This window comes from Haemaphysalis longicornis, unplaced genomic scaffold (assembly GCF_048455015.1).
Source record: "Haemaphysalis longicornis isolate Haplotype H1 unplaced genomic scaffold, Haemaphysalis longicornis Haplotype H1 scaffold_2, whole genome shotgun sequence".
NCBI lineage: Eukaryota > Metazoa > Arthropoda > Arachnida > Ixodida > Ixodidae > Haemaphysalis > Haemaphysalis longicornis.
The window spans coordinates 44,810,793-44,826,746 of record NW_027526295.1 but is presented as its reverse complement, the minus strand read 5'-3'; positions in this window follow the sequence as shown (position 1 = coordinate 44,826,746).

Sequence of the window (15,954 nt, the reverse complement as noted above, 5' to 3'; positions counted from 1 at the left end):
GGAATCGATGATGTAGACATGTGAAGATGGCGGCGTCCAAAAACACGAAGGGAAGGGTGAGAAAAAAGCGACAAACTTTGCAACAAAACTGTGAGCTTTCCGCCGCGCGTAAAAGAGTAATACTTGGCACAGATGACGTTGACGACCCAATCTAACGATTGCGCTACTTCATTTAGTGTGCTCAAAACGCCTTTCAGGGCCCCTTTAAGACACTTACAGAAAAAATTCTGCTTCCCTGAATTCACAACCAGCACAATATAAACAGTTGCACTTATGATATTGAGTTATTTTTATTCTAGTGCATGGCGCCATTACACGCAGCGAGCAGAGAAAGAACAATGCTCCTGGAACTGGAACAAGCTAGAGTGTAGGTAATCCCTAAACCACCCACTAATCGAGTAATTCTGTAAACACGCTCCGTCTGTCTACGAACGGTTTGGCGGTGCTGTGGCTTTTCCGTCTTGGTCACCACCATGAAATGTATTTGTACATCTATTCTTACGTTTAGTAAGTTTCTCGAACAAGGAGATAATAAATCAAAAGAATGGAGCAGCAGTGATTGCCAAAACGTGCAATGCCAGCCACTGCATAAATATTCCCATAACCGCCACCTTTCAAGTTGTTTTAGAGCACACGACGTGTCCGTGTTGGAAAAGCTTGCAATCTCATAACGAGATTTTTATTCTAAATATTCGTTAAATCTCAAAAAGGCATTCCTGTTCTAAATATTTGCGAAGACAGGTATTCGAACACCCATTCTTACTTTAGTTGCTGGCGTGTTAAACAGTAATTTACTACGGGATAACAAAAAGGGGCAAACCTTGAGGATATAGGGAAGCCGGATACTGCTTATCTATTCCCATAAGCGACAACGTATTTAGCCATTTTCAAGAGGCGTGCCACACTCGTGGTAAGACAGATTGCCGGCGCCGGCAACATTTTGCGTCCAAGGGGGTATTACACCACAGTAAGAGGGAAGGAGAAATACTCGCGGGTATTTTCAATTTATCGCAGTGTATTTGGGATTCCATAATCGTTATCTTTTCAACACAATGTTATGACACTAGCAGTTAGATGCACAAAGCATTCGGCAGACATAATAAACTATTTCCGAGGCGTTCTGTGAAAGTCAACACTTATGTAGGTGGTGATTTCTTTGCGGAGACCTTTGCACTAATTTTGCCCCCTGGCCCCTGGGGACCAGCCGTAGCTCATTCTTCAGGGTGGCGCTGTGCAGCAAGGTCCCTCATCACTGGTGAATAGCCATGTGGGTGGAGGGGCGGTGACGAGGGAATAGTGGTTGGTTTTTCCTTAATTTACACTACCTTATTGTTAGCGAGAGATTGCAGTTTTTTCACAGATTGGACAGGTGTCTTCAAATTGAATTGGGAGCAAGCGGTTGAGTGTTCGATATGCAGAAAATAGACAGTCTGGTATTTGCCTGTCTATGTGTCCCTGTTTCTTCCGGAGTTCTGCGTGTGGTGCTAGAAACCTCTGCCTGCTACGAATGTAGTAAGTACTAATTTCCCTGAAATCGTCAATGATCATGGCCCCGTTGGTCACTGCTTGGATGCGCTTGTGGCTACACTCATTGGCAGCTAAAGCAGAAATTGCCGGGACGCAGAGAAGCTGGAATTTTTCTTTCCAAAGATTTTTATGTATCAACATTGGGAGGGGAGGGCTATAAAAAACGAAGGTCGCCCGAAAGCAGTGAAGAGGCGGGTTGCGGAAAAGACCACCGACTATTTCATTGCGGGTGGGTCGCTAGGCAAAGAAGCCGTGGGACCCCTGATCGAACGTCCCTTTCAATGGCGATGACTCAGTTCAATGACAATGATAGTGATGCACACTCCACTCCAGCGCACAGTCTCTTCGCCTTCTTCGCAATTCCCAACAAGGCGTCTTGGCGTGGGGAAAAATCAGATGTATGCACTTAAAGACGAGCAAGGCAATTTCATCACAAATAGGGATAAAATAGTCCCAGTAGCCGTGGAGTTCTATAAAGAACTCTACAGTAGACGGGACATCCGGAGAAAGTAGTTCAGAGGAGATAGACATCCCCGCAGTAGCAATAGAAGAAGTAAGGAAGGCTTAGAAAGAAATAAAAGGGGGCAAAGCATCTGGTGAGGATAAGATAACCGCAAACCTCTTGAAGGATGATGGAGAAATTGTACTTGAAAAACAGGCAAACCTGTATATACAATGCCTAATGACCGCAAGTGTACCGGAATATTGGAAGAACACGAACATCATTTTAATCTACCAGAAAAAAGAACATTAGGGACTAGAAAAATTAAATGCCGATCAGCTTACTCTCAGTCGACAAGGTGCTAAGTCGACAAAGTAATCACTAACAGAATTTGTGCAAACTTACATTTCGGTCAACCTAAAGAACAAGCAGGGTTCCGTAAAGGCTATTCAACAATAGACCAAATTCACACAATCAACCAGGTGATAGAGAAGTGCACTGAGTATGCTGAACCCCTATATATAGTCTTCATTGATTTTGAGAAAGCATTTGACTCGGTCGAAACCTCAGCCGTCATTCAGGAATTATGGAACTAGAGTGAAGGTGAGCATTATGTAAGAATACTAGAGGATATCTACAATGGGTTCGTAGCTACCATCATCCTCCATAAGGAGAGCAGCAAAATACCTACAAGGGCGTCCGACAAGGAGGCACAATCTCCCCAATGTTATTCACAGCATGTTTACAAGAAGTATTCAAAACGTTGGATTGGGAACAGGTGGGAGTAAGGGTTAATAGAGGATAAGTGAGTAACCTCAGATTTGCTGATGACGTTGCCTTGTTAAGTAGGTCGGGGGAGGAATTGAAAACCATGATTACTGCACTGGACAAACAGAGTGGAACCATGGGCCTGAAAATTAATATGCAGAAAACTAAAGTATAGATCAATAACCTCGGGATACCACAGCGGTTTGAGATAGGTGGTGAGGCCATGGACCTTGTAAGCGAATGTATCTACTTAGGCCAAGTTGTGACCCCTGATCCCAACCATGAGGCAGATACAATTCGAAGGATAAGAATGGGGTGGATTGCATTCGGCAGCCATTCTCAGATAATGAATGGCAGCCTGCCATTATCCCACATTAAGAAAGTGTATGACAGCTGCATCGTACCGTTACTCACCTACAGGGCAGAAACTTGGGGGATCACTAAGAGGGTTCAACATAAATTGAGGACGACTCAGCGGGCAATGGAGCGGAAAATGATAGGTGTAACATTAAGGGACAAGACATGAGGGCAGTGGGTCAGGGAACGAATGCGTGTTAAGGACATTTTAGTAGCAATTAAGAAGAAGAAATAGACGTGGGCAGGTCATGTAATGCGAAGGGAAATAACCGTTGGTCGTCAAGGGTAACAGAGTGGATCCCTAGAGAAAGCAAGCGTTGCAGGGTGTGTCAGAACGTTAGATGGGCACATTAGATCAAGAAGTTTGCGGCGATAAATTGGTCGCAGTTAGCACGGGACCGGGGTAGCGGGAGAATATTGGGAGAGGCCTTTGCCCTGTTGCGGGCGTAGAAACGCTGATGCCGATGATGAATACGATGATTGGGAGGGCCAAGCTTGACACCTAGCCATACTGCGAGCTTGTCTAGCCTCGATCGAAATTCGTAATCAATTGGGTAATACCCTCAAAGGCAAAAGCAAGCGCAAGAAAGAGTTCTTCGGCCTCCACAACTTTAGGGGTATTCGCACTTGTGACTGGCTATTGTGCTGGGCCTGGAGGTTTTCATTGATGAAGGGTGTTCGCGCTTGTAGAGTTTGTACTGGGTTTTGTCTTTTGCGGTCAGTGTTATCCTTGTGCAGAAAAAAATTAACAATGTTTGCGGAATTATTGAAATCTACCGCATTGGTGTTTTCTCATAATTAGCATCTTCTGCATTCAGTATTAAAACACTGGTGTTATGGGTGTTTAAAGTTTCGCAGCGCAAGCATGCGTTTTCCTTCTGTATAAGCACGATGAAGGTCTTGGTGCTTTGGTACTTACTGGCGTTATTTTGTACGTGAGATGCGGCATTAGACATAGGTGAGCGAGAAGGAGATATACTTTCGGAAGTGTTGAAACGTGTGGCAATCTATCTATGTTCTCATAGCCACCTTCTAATTCAGTCATTTGGATGTTACAAGACGTGCATGTACAAACAATTTGCAACGCAAAGATGCTGATGGTTTCTCGATCAGCACGGCAAAAAGGGTTCACGCGCTGATTCTTATGTCCCGATCGAAACACTAAAATGTCTCTGCATTGTTTTTACCATGTTCTTATTCCACGTATGAGGGAGTACTACACGAGGAGAGGAGAGACGCAGCAATGCTCTTGCAACTGTTTATATCTACCATAGCTTGCTCATGTTCCACACTCACCAACTGATTTACTCTTTTTAACGTCAGACGCCGTGTGCGTATAAAAAAAATTGGCATGCATTGAGGCTGCTACCGTCTTGATCTGCACATTGAAGGGTTTGGTGATTGATATTTGCCATCGTGGTTTTTCACCAAATGCCAGTAATAAATGCGGGACAAGAGATGGAGCAACGTTTACGCGCATGTTTAAGTCCGCCACAATGCATTTCAATTCCCATAACTGCCAACTAATGAAGTTCTTCTGAAGAAACAAGGTTTTGCGCGTACAGAAAAATTGGTAGTGCAGAGAGTCTTCTTCCTTCTTAATCAGTAAGGTCAGAAAGGGTGTGTGTTTTGAACCTTGCGGCCCTGTTTTTTCACAGAAAACATGGTATTGCACGCCCGCAAGAGAAAAGAATAATGGTCGCGGAAAGGTTAAGTTCTCTCGCAGCATATCTATGTTACACAAATCAACAACTTATCCAGTATTATCTAATGTACAAGTTTTATGAGTGTGGAAAATGGGCAGTGCACTGATGCAGCAGTCTTCTCTATGACGACGATGAAACGTGTGTGTGTGTGTATGCCTTGATTGTTACCCTCTTTGTGTTTCGCGTACGAGGGCAATACCTTTGTGCAAGAGAGCAGGTTTATGGCTCGCGAAACTGTTGACACCTGCCTTAGTGCATTTGTTTTCCCAAATACGGCAAAATATCCGGCGTTTTTGGAAGACGTAGTTTTTTGCGCGTACAAAGCGATTTGCAGCGCAAAAAGAGTGCTTTCTTATTTATCAGCATAATAAAGGTGTTTGTTTTTTGATCCCTGCCTTGTCTTTTTCTCGTCCGAGCTGTTATTGCACAGGAGCATGTGACAATGAGCAATTCTTATGGGTAAGTTGAAGTAGGCAGCAGTGTATTACACCACCCATTATCAATCGCTCTTGCACTAATATTTGAGACCCTAGGCTTTTGCATGTACAAAGCACTTTGGAGATAGGCATAGTATACTTCAGGCATAGTGCATTCATTAAATTACAGACTGCGGCTTGGGGTGCGGCCTGCCCCGGCGACCATTGCCGGTAACGCACTCCCTCAGTAGAGCAGGATTGGCCACCCTGGTGTAGCAACGGCCACAACCTACTAAGAATACGCCGATTAACCCACGACCCTCACTCTTCAGTGGCTGCAAAGCAACTGACCACGGCGGCGGTCAGACCTGTGACGCAGCAGAGGGTGCAAAGAATACCTGGACTCGTACAAGTCCCCATTGCAATCTCAACCTGGCAACGTTTAACACGAGAACCTTATCTAGTTAAGCGAGTCTAGACGTGTTGTTGGAGGAATTAAAGAGATTAAATGGTATGTCATTGGGCTTAGTGAGGTTAGGAGGACTGGTGAAGCCTTTAACGTGCTGAAATATGAACACGTCATATGTTACCGTGGTCTAGTGGACAGAAGAGAACTTCGAGTGGGATTTCTAGTCTATAAACGGATAGCTGGGAACATAGAAGAATACTATCGCATTGAACGAAAGGGCAGCAGGTCTTGTAATTAGGCTCAATAAGATGTACAAGCTCAAGGTGGTACAGGGCAATGCCCCGACATCCAGCCACTGCGACCAGGTAGTGGAACGCTTCTTTGAAGATGTGGAATCGGCACTGGCTAAACTAAAAATGTCGCATGCCCCCGCGCGAGGGACACGAGTAAAGGCACAGCATTGGGGGTGGTCACGTGGCGTAGGTTGTGGTAGTTGGCGGTGGTAGTGGTAGTTGTTGTTGTCGTAGGGGTTGGGTAGTTGGGTTGCGAGACGAGAGAGAGAGAGAAAGAGAGAGCGAAAGAGAGAGAGAGAGAGACGAGAGACGTAAATAAGCTCGACGCTCGCGTTGCGAAGACACGTCTCGTTGCCCGAACGAAAGATCTGCGGCCCGACGTTGACGTTAGGCCGCGGCTTCTCGTGCGCTAAGTTCGGCGTCGGCAGCGCGCTTCAGACGCTTGCGTTCGGCGTCGGCAGTGCGCAGTTCGAAAGAAATTGACAGCGAGAGCGAATACCGAGAACCGCCCCATCATGGCACGACCTCGCCACGACCACGTCACGACTACGTCACGAACACGCCACAACTGTTGTTGCTCCCGCGCCAAACTACGACGCATGCGCGCCCCACCTGTTGCTGAACGTGATCGGAGGACGCAGAGAACACGCGAGGAGCAGCGGAGAGCAGACGAGGAGGAGTGGGGGAGATGGCGCACCTGGAACGGCTGTTGCGGACGCCGAGGCAAGCCAACACCGGGTGACATCGTGAGGTAAAGAAATGCTCTGCATTTAAAACACAGCATACCATGGTTATGGGGGACTTCAATGCGAAAGTAAGCAAGACTCAGGCTTGGGACAAGGCCGTTGGGAACTATGGTCTTGGCTGTAGAAATAGCACGGGGGACCTACTAGTTGAGTTTGCAGAACGGAATATCCTACGCCTAATGAATACCTTCTTGTGTAAACGGGAGAGCCGGAAGTGGGCGTTGAGGAGCCCGATTGGGGACTACAAAAATGAAACAGACTTCACATTATGGGATAACCCTGGCGTCGTCAAGGATGTGGAAGTGCTCAGAAGGGTAAGGTGTAGTGACCATCGTATGGTAATATCTCGAATTAAGCTACACTTGAGGAGGCACCGTAACAAGCTATAACGAAAGAAGCCGAATATTGAGCTAACAGTAAGTAGAACAATTCAGGATTGCGCTGCTGAACCGATATTCAGCTCTTACCAAGGAAGCCGTGCATACGACACAGGAAGCCAGCGATAACCTTACACGCATTATCACGGAGTGTGCAGTAGAAGTCGGTGGCACAATGGCTAGACAGGATACTGGTAAACTTTCACAGGAGACGAAAGATCTAATTAGCAATCCACGAAATATGACAATCTCCACCCCAACTGACAGAATAGAACTAGCCGAGCTTCCGAATTTAATCAATACGGGTAAGACCGCTGACATACGGAAGTATATTATGGAGAGGATCGAATACGCAGTAAAGAACGGAGGTAGCCTGAAAAAACAGAAGAGGCGTCTTGGCGTGGGGAAAAATCAGAAGTGTGCACTAAAAGATAAGCAAGGCAATGCCATCATAAATAGCGATAAAATAGTCACAGTGGACGAGGAGTTTTATAGGGATCTGTACAGTAGCCGCCGGGACATTCAGAATAATGCCGAACGAGAACGTAGTTCAGAGGAGGTAGACATCCCACCAGTAACGACCGAAAAAGTAAGGAAGGCTTTGAAAGAAATGAAAGAAGCCAAACACCTGGTGAGGATCAGATAACAGCAGACTTCTTGAAGGATGACGGAGAAATTGTACTTGAAAACTGGAAAACCTGTATACGCAACGCCTAATGACCGCAAGTGAACTGGAATATTAGAAGAACGCGAATATCATTTTAATCCACCAGAAAAGTGACATAGGAATTTGAAAAATTAGAGGCCGATCAGCTTACTCTTAGTCGACAAGGTACTTTCCAAAGAAATCGCTAACAGAATTTGTGCAAACTTAAATTTCAGTCAACCTAAAGAACAAGCAGGGTTCCGTAAAGGCTATTCAACAACGCACCACATCCACAAGATCTTTAGGTGATAGAGAAATGTGCTGAGTATGCTGAACCCCTATATATAGCCTTCATAAATCACGAGAAAGTATTTGACCCGGTCGAAACTCTAGCAGTCATTCAGGCATTACGGCCCCAGGGTGTAGATGAGGATTATGTAAAAATATTAGAGAATATCTACAATGGGTCCACCGCTACCATCATCCTAAATAAGTACAGCAGTAAAAATACCTATAAGGAGGGGCGTCAGAGAAGGCGACGCAACTCCTCCGATGTTATTCACTGCATGTTGCAAGTATTCAGAGCGTTTGATTAGGAACAATTGGGAGTAAGGGTCAATGGAGAACACCTCAATACCATGATATTTCCTGATGACCTTGCGTTGCTAAGACTCTCCAGGAACGAATTGCAAAGCATGCTTTCCGCACTGGACGAATAGAGTAGAATTGTGGGCATAAAAACTAATATGCAGAAAACTAAAGTAATGGCCAATAACCTCGGGACAGCACAGCAGTTTGGGATAGAGGGCGATGTAGTGGAAGTGGTAAAATAATATATCTACTTTGGACAAATTGGGACCCCGGATCGAAACCATGAGGCAGACATAATTAGAAGGATCAGAATGGGGTGGAGTGCATACGGCCGACATTCCTGGATAATGAATAGCGGGCTACCATTGTTCCTGAAGAAGTGTAGGATAGCTGCATCATACCGGTACTCACCAAAGGAGCAGAAACTTGGAGGCTCACCAAGAGGGTTCAACTTAAAAATTAAGTTGAGAATGGCTTCGCGGGAAATGGAAAGGAAAATGATAGGTGTAACATCAAGGGACAAGTAAAGAGCGGAGTGGGTCAGGGAACAAATGCTAGTTAAGGATATACTAGTACAAATAAAAAGAAAAAATGGACGTGGGCAGGGCATGAAATGCGAAGTAAAAATAACTTTTGATCATTAGGGATAACAGAGTGTTTCCCTAGAGCAGGGGTTCCCAAGCATGTTGGTCCCAGGGAACCCTGGTAAGCTCTGTGAAGTGCCAAGAAACACCCCCCTCGCCATTTTTTATTCCGTTCACGCTACATGAATGTTCAATAAATTAAAAAGGAAGCAAGCTTGCTTGCATTTGAATTTATTGCACGTGAATGTCGACTTTACGCGAGCGCGTACGCTAGCGGCACCCATCTCTAAACAGGAGAAATGCGCATGGGGTAAGATAAGGCTGAGATTAAAGTGCAATTATTTAATCACGCAACCCGTTTTCGGATTCAGGCTGGCTACAAGCTGCTGGCAAGATTTATTGGGCAGCTTGCGCCTTTATGTTATGCACTGATCTGCTTACTGACATTCGGACATGAGTAATGGAGGTTCCTTAGATCGATCGCTCCTCGAGTTAGCCATCTAAGTAACTTGGCAAGTGCAGAACCAGGGAAAATTTATCAGTGGCTCGTGGAATCGTGAGGAGGGGCTGCGGAACCCCTAGGTTCCGTGGAACGCCTTTTGAGAAACCATGCCCTAGAGAAAGCAAGCGTTGCAGTGGGCGGCAGATAGTTAGATGGGCAGATGAGATCAAGGAGTTTGCAGGGATAAATTGGTCGCAGTTGGCACAGGATCAGGGTAATTGGAGAATAATGGGAGGGGCCTTTGCCCTGCAGTGGGCGTATATAGGATAGTGAAGATGATAATGATTATGATAGTACACTTTATTTCAGAGGCCTTCTGTGCATATCCGCCCAGAACAGAGGTGATTCTATGTTCGCAGGAAGCGGTAACTTGCTGATTCTGCCGGGCCCCATGTGACCACCCGTAGCTCATTCTCCAGGGTGGGGCTGGACAGGAAGATCATCCATCACTCATAATTGTCATTGGGGCGTTGCACCGAGGCATAGGCAAGAGTGGCGGTTTTTCTGCCTAAAGCTGAAATAAAGCTAAGCTAAAAATCCTCCGTGCCCGACCAATTTCACTCACCCAACTCCGACGGCCACAACACCGAAGGGAAATATAAATGGTAGCGAAGCGTCGGGCAAAAAGCGGTTCAGAACCTATTGCCAGCGATATCAACATGGGGGGTTTGGAGTGGGGATTGAAGCGTGACTAGGTGAGGAGGGAACAAACACTAATAACAAAAACAATGTTTTATTCAACATTAAAACAATATTTATACTTTACGAACGATATTTATTTCTTACTCAATTTTATTTAGGCACAGTGTGTGAAGAATTTAAAAAAATGTTGTTCATTCTCGAAACCTTTTTTTGTAGCTACCTTTGAAGAATTGCACATGTCATTGCTCTGTGATGCCGTCCTTGTAGTGTTTCGAAAGGCGCACCTAAAGTTCGTCTGCTAGAAAACGCCCCTAACAAATTTAGTGGCGCGCATTTGCATCCGTTTTTTCTTGTTAATTTGGTGCGCACTTAATTGCAGCTGTGCGTGGAGTTACGAGGTGCGTTGTGCCGTGGGCGAACACATTTAGTACTGTGCCCTGCGGGCATGGTGTCTTACGGGACCATGCTGCTAATGGTCGGAGTGGAGCGCTTTCCTTGATACCAACGGAAACGACGTGCTGTACAAGGTTTGAACAGCAACTCTTGTACGCCTGGCGTTTCACTGCACCATTTTCCTCTCATTTCCACAGGTAACGCGAAAGTATAGCACGGTTGATACATGCACGGGAGTTGCGTAAGGGGACGTGGTGGAGTTTTAAAAATGGGTCTAAACCTATGTTATATTTTATGTTATCATTATGATTTCCCCTCAAGTTGGCTCGGAGCAAGTGGTGTTAATTACTCTAGGACTTCTCAGCGTATTCAAATAGCGCAAATATTGTGCGCCACTGGAATTCAAACGATTCGCTTTAATTGTTCATTTCAGTGCCTTCTCTATTGCATTACAACGCTTGTAGTGATTGCTGCTTTCCACGCTTGCATGCGCAAGCAATATTTCCATCGCAGTACTGTGTTGTGCTTCTCCGTGCTGCGCTGCTTCCAGATCTTTCCTGCTACGTGTTTTACTTACTGCCGTTCCTTTCTTTTGCATTGATTCATTTTTGTCTTTTTACTTATCTGTGGCGACACTTGCCTAAACAATGCAACCATGAAATTGCATGCGTGAATCCCGAGTGAAGTTCTGTAGAAACCCATGTCTACTTGATAAGACGCCGGAAAGCTGAATTGTGATCGCGGCACTTTCGTGAATCGGCATTCCCGCGGCACGGTTTTCTGCGTCAAATGCAGTGCCTAGATTTTTTCTCTTGTGTCGAATTAGTTGTGGTGATGAGGCTTTCATTGCTCATAATGTTATGTGTTACGCGTAAAGTCAATTTTTCGGCGCGTAAAGAAAATCATAATGCATGTCGTGACCACGAAAAGTTTTTACTTATTTGTATACGTGCTTATTTTGTACAGTGTGGTAAAGTTGTTTTTTGTTTATCCCGGAACAAAATTAAAATATCTTGATTATAGCATGACTACGCGTTATTTTTTCTGTAGAACTGAAGCACACAAACTGAGCAAGCATTATATTGCCGCATGCCTGGGACAATCTCCCTGTTTGGATATGTGTCTTTGTGAACATTGGATCAGAGAGAAGAGGCTAAAGTGCTACCACAGCAGCTCTGGTTGTGCGTCAGCTTCGGTGCCGTGTGTAGCTCTTTCAAACCATGTAAAAGCTGCTTTTCTACCTTTATTCGTGACCGTTGTGGTAGGGGTGCGGGGTAATCCCATGCACTTCGAACCAGGCGAGTTTACGCGAGTGTCGTCTCGAGACAACACCGGTGCAAAAGTCAAGTCGCCTCATTCGAGGTATACCACTAGAATTTGGCCTGCTGGTGAAACCTCTACGCGTCATGACAACCACTACGGCTTGCCAAACCAATCAGGGCAGCGGAGCCTTCTCGCCGCTGGTGGTGCATCTGCCGCACACACCGCGGCCGTTTCACGGCGACATCTCCGAAGACGACGAGGACTGGCTGGATCATTTCGATCGGGTCGCTGCGTTCAACGAGTGGGACGACACACGTAAGCTGAGAAGCGTTTACTGCTCACTGAGAGAGTCGGCACAGACGAGGTACAAAAACCACACACCTACATTTACAAGCTGGTTGGAGTTTCGGCGGCAATTGCTCGAAGTCTTCAAAAATTGCGAGCGGAAGGAAAAGGCCGAAATTGCTCAACAGTCCAGGGCGCAACGTCTCTATGTTCGTCGAGGACATGATGCGCTTGTTTCGTCGAGCTGCTCCTGGTGTGAGTGAAGCAAAGAAGGTGCGCCACCTGATGCGCGGTGTGAAGGAACAGCTATTCGCTGGCCTTGTACACAGCCCTCCAACAACGGTTGCTGACTTCGTTCGGGAAGCGACCTCAAAGGAGCGGGCCCTGCAGCAGCGCAACATGCAGTACGGGCGTCAAGTCAGTGTGGCCGGCTGCGCTTCAGCGGTAAAAGATCAACAGGCTCTCCGGGAGCTAGGGAGGAGCGTCGTGCGTGAGCAACTGCGGCTTCTTCAGCAGCGTGACTTGCGACCAACTTTCGCTGCCTTTACCGACATAGTCCGAGACGAAGTTCGGTGAGCAATGGCACCCGCGGCCCCGGCCGATGTTGCAAGCCTTGTTCGAACGTACACGGATCTGTATCCTATGCTGGCTCCAAAAGTGGAACATCGCACTTACACGTACGTGCTGCGCACGCCGACCTCGGCACCGCCCCAGGTGATACCAACTGTGACACAGCCGTTCGGACGCATGTTGAACACGGCCACACGATATGAACCAAGACGTCTCGAATGGAAAGCGACCTTGTGGCGCACACCAGACAATCGTCCCCTGTGCTACCATTGGGGTGAAGAAGGCCAGGTGTTCCGTCACTGCCCCCACCGGCACCTGGGACTTCGCGGGTTCTCACCGAACGCACCTCGACCGCGCTACGGGGAACGACCCCGAGAAATCGAGGAGTACCTTTCCGCCCCCAGCTGACGTCAACTTCGCTTGCTACTAATCAGTCCCGAGGTACTCATCACCGAGCCGTCCCAGCTCTTCTCGATCTGGCGGGAACCGGTCTCCGAGCCCACACCAGGAAAACTAAACCCAGCGACCACCGGGGGTGAGGCCGCTGCACATAAAGCTCAGGAGCCTCCACCGACGCAATGACATCCGCATGACGACCACAGAAATCGAACGTTTTTTGAAGCGACGAACTTCTTTCTGCCGACATCCCGGTCCTGGTCGACAACCACTCAGTAACAGCTCTCGTCGATACCGGCACTGACTATTCTGTTATTACTTGGTCACTCACACCCAAGCTGCGTAAAGTAACGACGCCATGGTGTGGACCGCCAATCCGCACAGCTGGTGGCCACATTGTTGTGCCGGCTGGTCTGTGCACCGCCCGAATTAAAATTTAAGATTCAACTTTCCCTAGCTGTTTTGACGTGCTGCGGGAGTGCTCGAAACAACTTATACTCGGTTTGGACTTTCTCCGCGAATACAAGGCCGTGATCGACATGCGGCATCTTTTGGTTACATTTTCGAACCCTCTCAGTCGACGACGAGAGGGACCTCTCCAGGCCTGCACTGCGAATTTGCGACGAGATTGTTACTTTACCTCCCCGAAGCAGTATGTTCGTTACTGTTGAGTGCGAGCAATCATCTGTCAGTTGCAGTATCGCCGAACAAAACGTTTCCCTGCTGCTCGACCGACAGGTCTGCGCAGCCCGTGGCCTCGTCGACATCAGCAACCAACGAACAGAAATACTGCTTATGAACTTCAGCACGAAACACCAGCATTTATGACACAAAACAGCAGTTGTATACCTGGACGCAGTAAGCGACGAAGAAAGGAATCTTGTCCTACGAGTCCTCTCCACGCAGAAGGAATAGGAGGAGGTGGAAAAATTGTCGTAAACCCTGACCGGCCGATGTTGCAACAGCAACAGCTTCGCGTTGTTCTCGACTCTTTGGCGACTGATTTGCTGCAACGTATAAAGTTCGACAAACGACCACCGCCAAGCATCGTATCATCACTGAGGAACACGGGCGACAAATTTACCAACACCGTTACCGAGTTTCAACGAAAGAACGCGAAGCTATTCCTCACCAAGTGAAAGAAATGCTCCGAGATGACGTCATCCAGCCGTCGACTAGTCCTTCGGCATCCCCGGTCGTCCTTGTTGAGAAGAAAGACGGAAGTCTTCGTTTTTGCGTAGACTACCGGAAGCTTAACAAAGTTACGAAGAAAGCCGTCTATCCTTTGCCGTGTATTGATGACTCGTTAGATCGGTTGCGCCATGCTAGATTTTTCTCGTATATTGATTTGCGCAGTGGGTATTGGCAAATTTAAACAGATGAAAGAGACTGCGAATAAAAAGCTTTCGTTACTCCTGACGGCCTCTACGACATTATGGTGCTGCCGTTTGGTTTGTGCTCCGCTCCCGCCACTTTCCAGCGGATGATGGACACTGTTCTATCTGGACTAAAGTAGCAGACGTGCCTTGTATATTTGGACGACGTGGTAGTGTTTTTTAGAACGTTCGAAGAGCACCTAGTGCGTCTGACAGCAGTTCTTGAGGCCATCTAATCCGCCCAACTGTCGTTAAAACCAGAGAAGTGCCACTTTCGGTACGAAACGCTGACGTTATTGGGCCACCTGGTCAGCTTCCAAGGCGTCCGCCCTGACCCTGAAAAGACAGCTGTTGTCGCCGCTATCCCAACACCAAGCGACAAAAACGCCGAACGCCGTTTTCTCAGCCTCTGCGCGTACTATCGTTGCTTGGTAGAAAACTTTTCAATATAGCGGAGCCGTTAACTCGCCTAACAAAGAATGATGTGCAGTTCAGTTGGGATCCAAAAGAGTGTGAAGCGTTCGAAGAACTGAAAAGTCGGTTGCAGACTCCACCTGTGCTCGGCCACTTTGATGAGGACGCTGACACTGAACTGCATACTGACGCAAGCAACATCGGGTTAGGTGCAGTGCTTGTACAGTGGCAAGATGGTGTAGAGCGGGTTATCGCTTATGCGAACCGTAGTCGGTCACGCGCCGAAGCCAACTACTCTACTACCGAGAAGGAATGCTTGGCTGTCGTGTGGGCCGTCACCAAATTTTGGCCATATTTCTATGGACGACCTTTCAAGGTGGCTACTGACCATCACTCTCTGTGCTGGTTGGCCAACCTGAAAGACCCGTCTGGACGTCTCGCTCGCTGGCGTCTCCGGCTACAGGAGTTCGTTGTCAGTGTCGTCTACAAGTCCGCTCGTAAACACAGCGACGCAGACTGCTTCTCCCGCGCCCCAATCAAGAAAATCTCTACCGATGAAGACGATGATGGCGGCTTTCTTGGAGCCTTCACTCCTGACCTTGCTCAAGACCAACAAAATGACCCGGAGCTTCGCCCAGTCATCCAGTACCTCGAAGGATGTACCTCTCAGCTACCCAGAGCTTTCTCACACGGCCGTACATCATTTTGTCTGGGTAACAACATCCTGTATAAAAAAAATTCGATGCCACGGAAACAACATACTTGCTCGTTCCACCAAGAAAACTACGTGCAGAAATTCTGCAGGCCTGTCACGATGAACCGTCTTCCAGACATCTCGGCTTTGCCCGTACCTTCGTCCGCATACGTCTACGGTATTACTGGCCGAAGCTTGCGGTTGATGTCAAGCAGTACGTACAAACTTGCCGAGACTGCCAGAGACGGAAAACTCCGCCCGAAAAGCCCGCCGGTCTACTCCAACCGGTTGACGCTCCGAAATTACCGTTTCAGCAGATTGGTATGGATCTTCTGGGGCCTTTTCCTTTGTCATCTTCTGGCAACAGATGGATCGTCGCCGCTACGGAGCACTTAACGCGTTACTGTGAAACAAAGGCCCTTCCCCGAAGCACGGCCACAGAAGTTGCCAAGTTCTTTATCGAGAACTTCGTGCTTCGTCACGGTGCCCCGACAGTTGTTATCACGGACATAGGAGCTGCGTTCACAGCACAACTTCTTAAAGAAGTGTTACATCTC